An 8,377-nucleotide genomic window follows, 5' to 3' on the forward strand; every position below is an offset into this window, starting at 1 on the left:
GAGATGGACTGGCAAAATGGCAATATAAATGGGCTCAAGCATGGCAAAAATTGTGAGGTTGGCCCAGGACAGGGTAGTGTTTTGTTCTGTTCTGTTGTGCATAGGGTCACTATGAGTTGGTACCAACTCAATGGCGCCTAACAACAAAACAAAGAAGACCAGGACCAATTGTGACACAGATCTTCAATTGCTCATATGCAAGTATAGGCTGAACCTGAGGAAAATTAGAACAAGTACATGAGAGTAAAATATGACCTTGAATATATCCCACCTGAATATATGATTTGATGCATTGTACACTAAAGTTCAAAGACCAGAAGAGCTATGGAATGACAACAAGAACATCATATAGGAAGAAACTAAAAGGTCTTAAAAAGACAAGAAAGAAAGAAAAGAGCAAAATGGATGTCAGAAGATACTCTGAAACTTGCTCTCTAGCATAGAGATGTTAAAGCAAATTCAAGAAAAGAGTAAGTTTAAGAACAGAACAGAAACTTTCAAAGGGCAGCTCAAGAAGACAAAATCAAGTATTATAATGAAATGCACAAAGACCTGCAGTGAGAAAACAGAGAAGGGACATGCTCAGCATTCTTCAAGTTAAAACATCTGAACAAAAATTTCAGGTCTCGAGTGGCAATACTGAAAGTTCCTATGGGAATAATACTGAATGGCACAGGAAGCTTCAAAAAAAGATGGAAGATATAACAGAGTCACTGTACCAGAAAGACTCGGCCGATGGTCAACCATTTCAACATATGATCAAGAACCAATGGTACTAAAAGAAGAAGTCTAAGCATTCACCGAAGACAATAGTGAAAACCAAAGCCTTAGGGACTGATGGAATACAAATTGAAATGCTTCAACAAACTGATGCAACACTGAACATGCTCATTAGCTTATCTCAAGAAATTTAGTGGACAATTATCTGGCCAACCAACTAGAAAAGATCCATATCTTTGCCCATTTCAAAAAAAAAAGTGTCTCAATGGAATGTAAAAACCATTAATCACATATAAGCAAAATTTTACCAAAGATAATTAAAAAATGGTTGCAGTAGTACATCAATAGAGAGCTGTCAGATATTCAAGGTGGATTCAGGAGAGGACTTGGAACTAGGGATATCAAGGCAGACATCAGATGGATCTTGGGTAAAAGAAGATACTACTAGAAAAGATGTTTACTTGTACCTTATTAACTATGGAAAGGCATTCAACTGTGTGGCTCATGAAAAACTGGATAATACTGAAAAGAATGGGTATGCCAGAACCCTTAATTGTGCTCAGAAGGATTCTTTACACAGAGGAAGAGGCAGCTGTTCTAACAGATTAAAGGGATACAGAATGGTTTCAAGTCAGGAAAAGTGTGTTCCAGGGTTGTATTCTTTCACCATACTTATTTAGTCTATATACTGAGCAAAATAACCTGAGAAGCTGGATTATATAAAGGAGAATATGGTATCAGGATTGGAGGAAGACTCACTAACATGGCATTTTCAATTGCTTCCTATGCATGTGAAAATTGGATAATGAATTAGAAAGAGCATAGAAGAATCGATGAATTTGAATGATGGTGTTCATGAAGAATACTGAAAGTACCATGGACTGTCAGAAGAACAAATAATTCTGCCTTGGAAGAAGTGCAGCCAGACTGCTTCTTAGAAGGGAGGATGGTGATGCTATCTCTTGGGCATGTTGTCCAGAGGGACCAGTCCTTGGAGAAGGATATCAGTCTTGGTAAAGTGGAGGGTCAGCAAGAAACATGGAAGACCCTCAAGAAGATGGATGAACAGTGGGAGCAACAATCAGCCCAATCATAACAATTTAGAAGTTGGTACAGGATCAGATAATGTTTCATTCTTTTGTGCATACTGTAGCTAGGAGTTGGAACTGACTCAACAGCACCTAACAACAACATGAGTTGGAATCAGCTTGAAGGCAGTGGGGTTGCTTTGATTCTGGTTTTGCCATCAGAGTCTTCCATTCAAATCCCAATCCTGCCTGTGTGACCATAGTTTAAGCTATACCACCTTTCTGAGTTACTAAGTTTTTCCATTTACAAAATGGATGCAATAATATTCATAGTTAATTAAGAGTCTATGAAACTATCTGGCATTTTATAGTACTTGTCTTAGATCTTAGTGCTACTGTAAAAGAAATACCAGAGTTCTGGTGTGGTATTGCAGGTTAATGCACTGGACTGCAAAGTTGGCTTGAACTGCAAGGTCAGTGGTTCAAATTCACCAGCTGCTCCTTGGTCACTATGAGTCAGAAATGACCTGACGGCACTTAACAACAATAACAATAGAAATATCAAAAATGGGTGACTTTGATGAAGAGAAATTTATTTTCTCATAGTTCAGGAGAATTTGAGACACTGGAACCCAAGGGAACACTCTCTCTATGTTGGCTTATGAGAAAAATCCTTCTCTTAACCTTCTTAAGGATTTTCCTCATCATTTCTAGGTTCCTTGGCCATTTCCTGAGACACCTATTCTTCTCCCATTTTGCTCTGCCCCTAACCTTCTGTTTTTATACCTCAGAGTGGTTAGTTTACGGCATCCCTGTACTAACAAGCAGAGTCCTTGACAGACTAGAAGCTGAAAGGTTGGTGGTTCGAACCCAACATAGGCATCTCCAAAAACAGGCCTGTTGATCTGCTTCTGAAAGATCACCATTTAAAATCACTACTGAGAAGGTCTACTCTGCGCACAAGGGGTCACCTTGAGCTGGAATCCAATTGAAGGAAACTAACAACAGCAACATTAATATGACCTCAGCAACAAACAAAGAAAATCTATTTCCAAATGAAATTATTTCCACAGATAGAGGGAGTAAGGATTCCAATACATATTTGGGGGTTGGGAGCACAAACCAACCAATAACAACACTCAAAGCAATGACTGCCAGTGGAAATTTCTGATTAAGTGGGCACCATCTTTGGGTGGGAGAATCCTTTTCCCATTCTAAAATCCTCTTCCTTTTTCTCATTTTCTATAGCCTTTCCATGAAAATAGTTGAGGAAGAAAAATAGAAAGTTTCCAAACAAAAGTGTAGCTGGAAAGAGCAGTCTTTGGCCATCTGATAAATGTGTGGATTTTTTCCACATTCCTTATTCAGGTCCTCAAGGAAGAAATGGCATTAGCAATGCTGAAATAATTACCATTGTAATTCACCTCACCCAGGGCTGCCAGGGTAATTTAATTTTCAGAATAAAATTACAGCATATCCAAAGGAAACTGTTCAGACTTCCTTTCACTTCCCAAAAATTGGCAAATCCACATCGTTCTGTCAAAAAGAAAATTCCCAGTACAGCCAACGTACAGACAGACAGACAGACACAAACACACAAGCCCAGTAGTTTGGGCGTTTACTTTATCTTGATGAATTTTAAAAAACAAAAAGAAATCATTCTTACCTTCCCAAAACTCCCTTTACCGATGGCCCGCAGAATCTGAAAATGATCAAAGTTGACTGCAAAAGAAAAAAGAGATGTGTCAGATTTGCCAAATCTGGTATTGCTGATTGAAAGTTCTTTACCTAAACACCCACCCACTTAATCCATACAGTTTCTGGTTTAATTGCTGCATCTTTGCCAAAAGCAGCCCTCCACCATTAATGGATCTGCAAAATACAGATCAGCATTCCCTGTTCTCCCCATACACATATTTGGCAGTTAAAAAAATATCAGCTGTTAAATCCACACACATATTTGGCAGTTAAAACCATATCAGTGAAAGCCATATCAGAAGTTGCAGAGTACAAAGCCAACACACAAAAATCAGTTGGGTCTTTATACAGCAGCAATGAACAATCTGCAAGGAAAATTAAGATGCAATTCCATTTGCAACAGCATGAAATACCTAGATATAAACTTAACCAAGAAGGTGAACAACTTGCACACCCAAACTACAAAAAGTTGCTTAAAGATTTCAAGGAGTCCTGTATAAATGGTGTGGTGCTGCAGCATAAACACTGGACTGCTGACCACAAGATCATCGGTTCAAACCCACCAGCTGCTCCTCAGACACTCAAGCAGGGTTGCTACAAGTAGGAACTGACTCAAAGGCATTTAACAGCAACTTATAAATGGAAAGACATGGATTGGAAAACTTAAAATTGTTAGAATGTTAATACTACCAAAAGTAATCTACAGATACAAAGACATTTTATTAAAATTACAAATCCTTTCTCCCCACCCCCCAAAATGGAAACACTGATTCTCATTCATATGAAATTGCAAGGGACTTTAATTACCAAAAATAACTTGAAGAAGAACAAAGTAGGAGGACTTAGACTGCCAATTCCAAAATGGACCGTAAAGCTACAGTCATAAAAGCTGTGATACTAGTATAAGGATATACACTGAAGCCAAGAGAACAGAATTTGAGAATGCAGACATAAATCCATACTCCTATGGTGAATTATTTTTAGACAAGGGTGCCAAGACCATTCAATGAGAAAAAGAATAACATCTTCAATAAATGATGTTGGGATAACTGGATTTCCAAAGCAACTGTTTTCTTTTTATTGTTGACGTGTAGCACAACTGATCCTGAAAGAGATTCTGGAAGAGTGAAGTTAGACCCTTACCTCACACCATATAAGAAAATTAATTCAAAATGGATCAGTAGCCTAAATATAAGAGTCAAAGCCATACCAAAATAATCTTCAGGCATTGTTTTTGGCAATGAATTCTTAGATATTCATGGCTGGCTGTATGCCGTGGAGCAGGTTCTGACTCATAGCTACCTGCACAGGGTTTCCGAGGCTGCAAATCTTTATGGGAGCAGAACGCCTCATCTTTCTCCCGCGGAACAACTGGTAGTTTTGAACTGCTGACCTTGCAGTTTGCAACCTGATTCATAACCACTACGCCACCAGAGCTCCATTAGATATTCACTGCTGGTGTTGTTGTCAGGTGCCATCGAGTCAGAACCGACTCATAGCGACCCCATACACAGCAGAAAGAAACAATGTCGGATCCTGGGCCAACCTCACTACCGCTGCCACACTTGATGCCATCAATGATGCCACCTGGCTGATCCATCTCACTGGGGGTCTTCCTCTTTTTCTCTGACCCTCCATCTTAACCAGCATGATATCCTTCTCCAGCAACTGTTCCCTCCTGACAATATGTCCAAAGTATGAGAAACGAAGTTTAGCCATCCTGGCCTCCAAGGAGCACTCTGGCTGCACTTCTTCCAAAACAGAGCTATTGGTTCTTTTGGCAGTCCATGGCACCTTCAGTATTCTCCTCCAACACCACAACTCAAAGGCATTAATTCTTCTATGATCTTCCTTATTCACTGTCCAGCTTTCACATCCATATGAGGTTATTGAAAATTCCATGGCTTGGGTCAGGCGCACCTTAGTCCTCAAGCTGATATCTCTGCTCTTCAACACTTGAAAAAGTTCCTGTGCAGCAGATTTGCCCAATGCAATACGTCCTCTGATCTCTTGACTACTGCTTCCACGAGTGTTGATAGTTGATCCAAGAAGAATGAAGTCCTTGACAACTTCAATCTTTTCTCCATTGATAAGAATGTTGTTTATTGGTCCAGTGGTGAGGATTTTTGTTTTCCTGACATTGAGATGCAACCCATACCGAAGGCTGTGCTCTTTGATCTTCATCAGTAAATGTTTCAAGTACTCTTCAGTTTCAGCAAGCAAGGTTGTATCATCTGCATATTGCAGGTTGTTAATGAGTCTTCCTCCAATCCTGATGCCACGTTTTTATTCATAGAATCCAGCTTCTCATATTATTTGCTCAGCATACAGGTTGAATAAATATGGTGAAAGAGCACAACCTTATCACACACCTTTCCCAATTTTAAAACATTCAGTGTTCCCATGCTCTGTTTGAACAACCAAAATCATGAACTACAACAAAAATGGGTAAATTGGACTTCATCAAAATTTTAAAAATTCACGCATTGAGGATGTCCTTAAAAAAGTGAAATCAACAAGATAAAGGGTGTGAGAACATGTTTGGAAAGAATGCCTACAATTCAACATCAAAGAGACTAACAATCCAATTTAAAATGGGCAAAGCACTTGGTTAGACATTGCTCTAAAGGGAGATAAACAATGGCTAATAAAACCAAAGAACCAAACCCACTACCTGGAAGTCAATTCTGAGTCACAGTGACCCTGTAGTGGGTTTCAGAGGCTGTAAATCTTTACTGGAGCAGAAAACTGTATCTTTCTCCCACAAAGTAGTTGTGGGTTTGAATTGCTGACAATACAGTTAGCACTCCAGTGTTTATTCTAGAGTGCCATCAAGGTTCTTTATGAAGAGGAAGGGTAAAGAATTATGATTGTGGATGGATGGACGGACTGATGGATTGGATGGATGGATGGATGGATGAATAGATAGATAGATAGATAGATAGATAGATAGATAGATAGATAGATAGATAGATAGATAGATAGATAGGTAGATAGATACTCATATAGATAGATAGATACTCAGATAGATAGATAGATAGATAGATAGATAGATAGATAGATAGATAGATAGATAGATACTCATATGGACTCCTGGTGTGGTATTGCAGGATCAGCACTGCACTATGAACCACAAGGTCTGCAGTTCAAACCCACCTGATGCTCTTTGGAAACCCTAAACAGGGTCACTATGAGTCAGAACAGACTCTACCTCCACAGCATTTAACAACAACAACAGCAATATAGTTTGTGTGTGTGTGTGTGTATATATATATATATAATTTATCCACAAATATATGAATGAGGGGGCTTCCAAATGTTTGTGGAAAATATCTATCATCTTTTTATTCCATTCCCATGAAAACATTGAAGCGCCATCGTTTATGTGTACGCATCTATATAAAATTATTATGGCAATTGTTGGAAACTGTCCATCATGGGTGTCCCTGCTGGTATTTGAAATACCAGTGGCATAGCTCCAGCATCACAGCAATACACAAGTTACCATAATATGACAAAATGACAGACATATGGTTTCTGTTGTTGTTGTTAGGTGCCCTTGAGTTGTCCCCAACTCATAGTGACCCTATGTACAAAAGCAGGAATTACTGCCTGATCGTGTACCAACTTTCTGAGAAGTTTGAGCCAATTGTTGTAGCTACTGTGTCGGTCCATCTAGTTGAGAGCGTTCCTCTTTTTCACCAACGTTCTACTTTACCGAGGATGGTGTCCTTTTCCCAGAGACTCTGGTAGCATAGTGGTTATGAATCGGGCTGTGAACTGCAAGGTCAGCAGTTTGAAACTACCAGCTGTTCTGAGGGAGAAAGATGAGGCTCTCTGCTCCCGTAAAGATTTACAGACTCGGACACAATGTACAGGGTCGCTATGAGTCAGAACTGACTCCATGGCACTTAAAAACAACAACTCCTTTCTGACAACATGTACAAAGTTGTCATGTTTACCATTCTTACTTCCAAAGAGCATTCTGACTTCACTTCTTCCAAGGCAGCTTGGTTTTCGTCTTCTAAGTAGTCCATGGTGATTTCAGTTTTCTTCGCCAACACCATAATTCAAAGGCATCAATTCTTTTTCAGTCTTCCTTATTCATTGTCCATATTTTCTGTGCATGTGAGGTGAATGAGAATACTATGCCCTGAGTCATGAGCACCTTAGTTCTCAAAGTAAAATTTGATATCTAACACTTTAGAGACCTCTTTTGCAGAAGATATGCCCAATGCAATATGAGGTCTGATTTCTTGACTGTTGCTTCTATGAGCATTTGTTGTGAATCCAAGTACAATTTTTTACAATTTCAATCTTTTCCCCATTTATCATGATGTTACTTACTGGTTGTTGTGAGGATTTTTGCTTTCTTTACTTTGACTTGTAATTCATATTGAAGGTTGTAATCTTTGATTGTCATCAGTAAGTGCTTCAAGTCCTGTACATTTTCAACAAGCAAGGTTGTGCCATCTGCATATCACAGGTTGTTAATGAGCCTTCCTCCAATCCTGATGCCATGTTCTTCTTTATATAGTTCAGGTTCTTGGATTTATTCAATGTACAGATGGAATAAACGTGGTGAAAGGATACAATCACGACACACACCTTCCATGACTTTTGTCCTGTTCAAAAGACTGCATTTGAGTCTAAGTACAGGTTTCACGTGAGTACAATTAAGTGTCCTGGAATTCCCTTTCTTTGTAATGTTATCCATAATTTGTTATGATCCACATACTCAAATACCTTTGCAAAAGCAATAAAATAGAAGTAAACATCGCAAGTAAACATTTTTCATTCTCTAATCTACCATATGTAATCAATGATATTCCTTGTTTTAAGTCCTCTTCTGAATCCAGCTTGAAATTCTGGCAGCTTCCTGTCAATGTAATGCTGTAATGTGGTAAGTGCATATTTATATATGTATATAT

At 38.8% G+C, this 8,377-nt stretch overlaps 1 protein-coding gene across 1 annotated transcript in view; it reads right to left on the bottom strand.

Moving 5' to 3' along the window:
- The window catches only part of STK32B (serine/threonine kinase 32B), a 350,856-nt gene extending 347,390 nt beyond the window's left edge, over positions 1 to 3,466 (bottom strand). The window contains exon 1 of the mRNA XM_006874118.1: positions 3,415 to 3,466. The gene's annotated coding sequence lies outside the window, so the exon portion shown is untranslated. The remainder of the gene's footprint in view (positions 1 to 3,414) is intronic.
- Between the last annotated feature and the right edge of the window lie 4,911 nt (positions 3,467 to 8,377).

The sequence above is a fragment of the Chrysochloris asiatica genome, unplaced genomic scaffold (genome assembly GCF_000296735.1).
Source record: "Chrysochloris asiatica unplaced genomic scaffold, ChrAsi1.0 scaffold00262, whole genome shotgun sequence".
NCBI lineage: Eukaryota > Metazoa > Chordata > Mammalia > Afrosoricida > Chrysochloridae > Chrysochloris > Chrysochloris asiatica.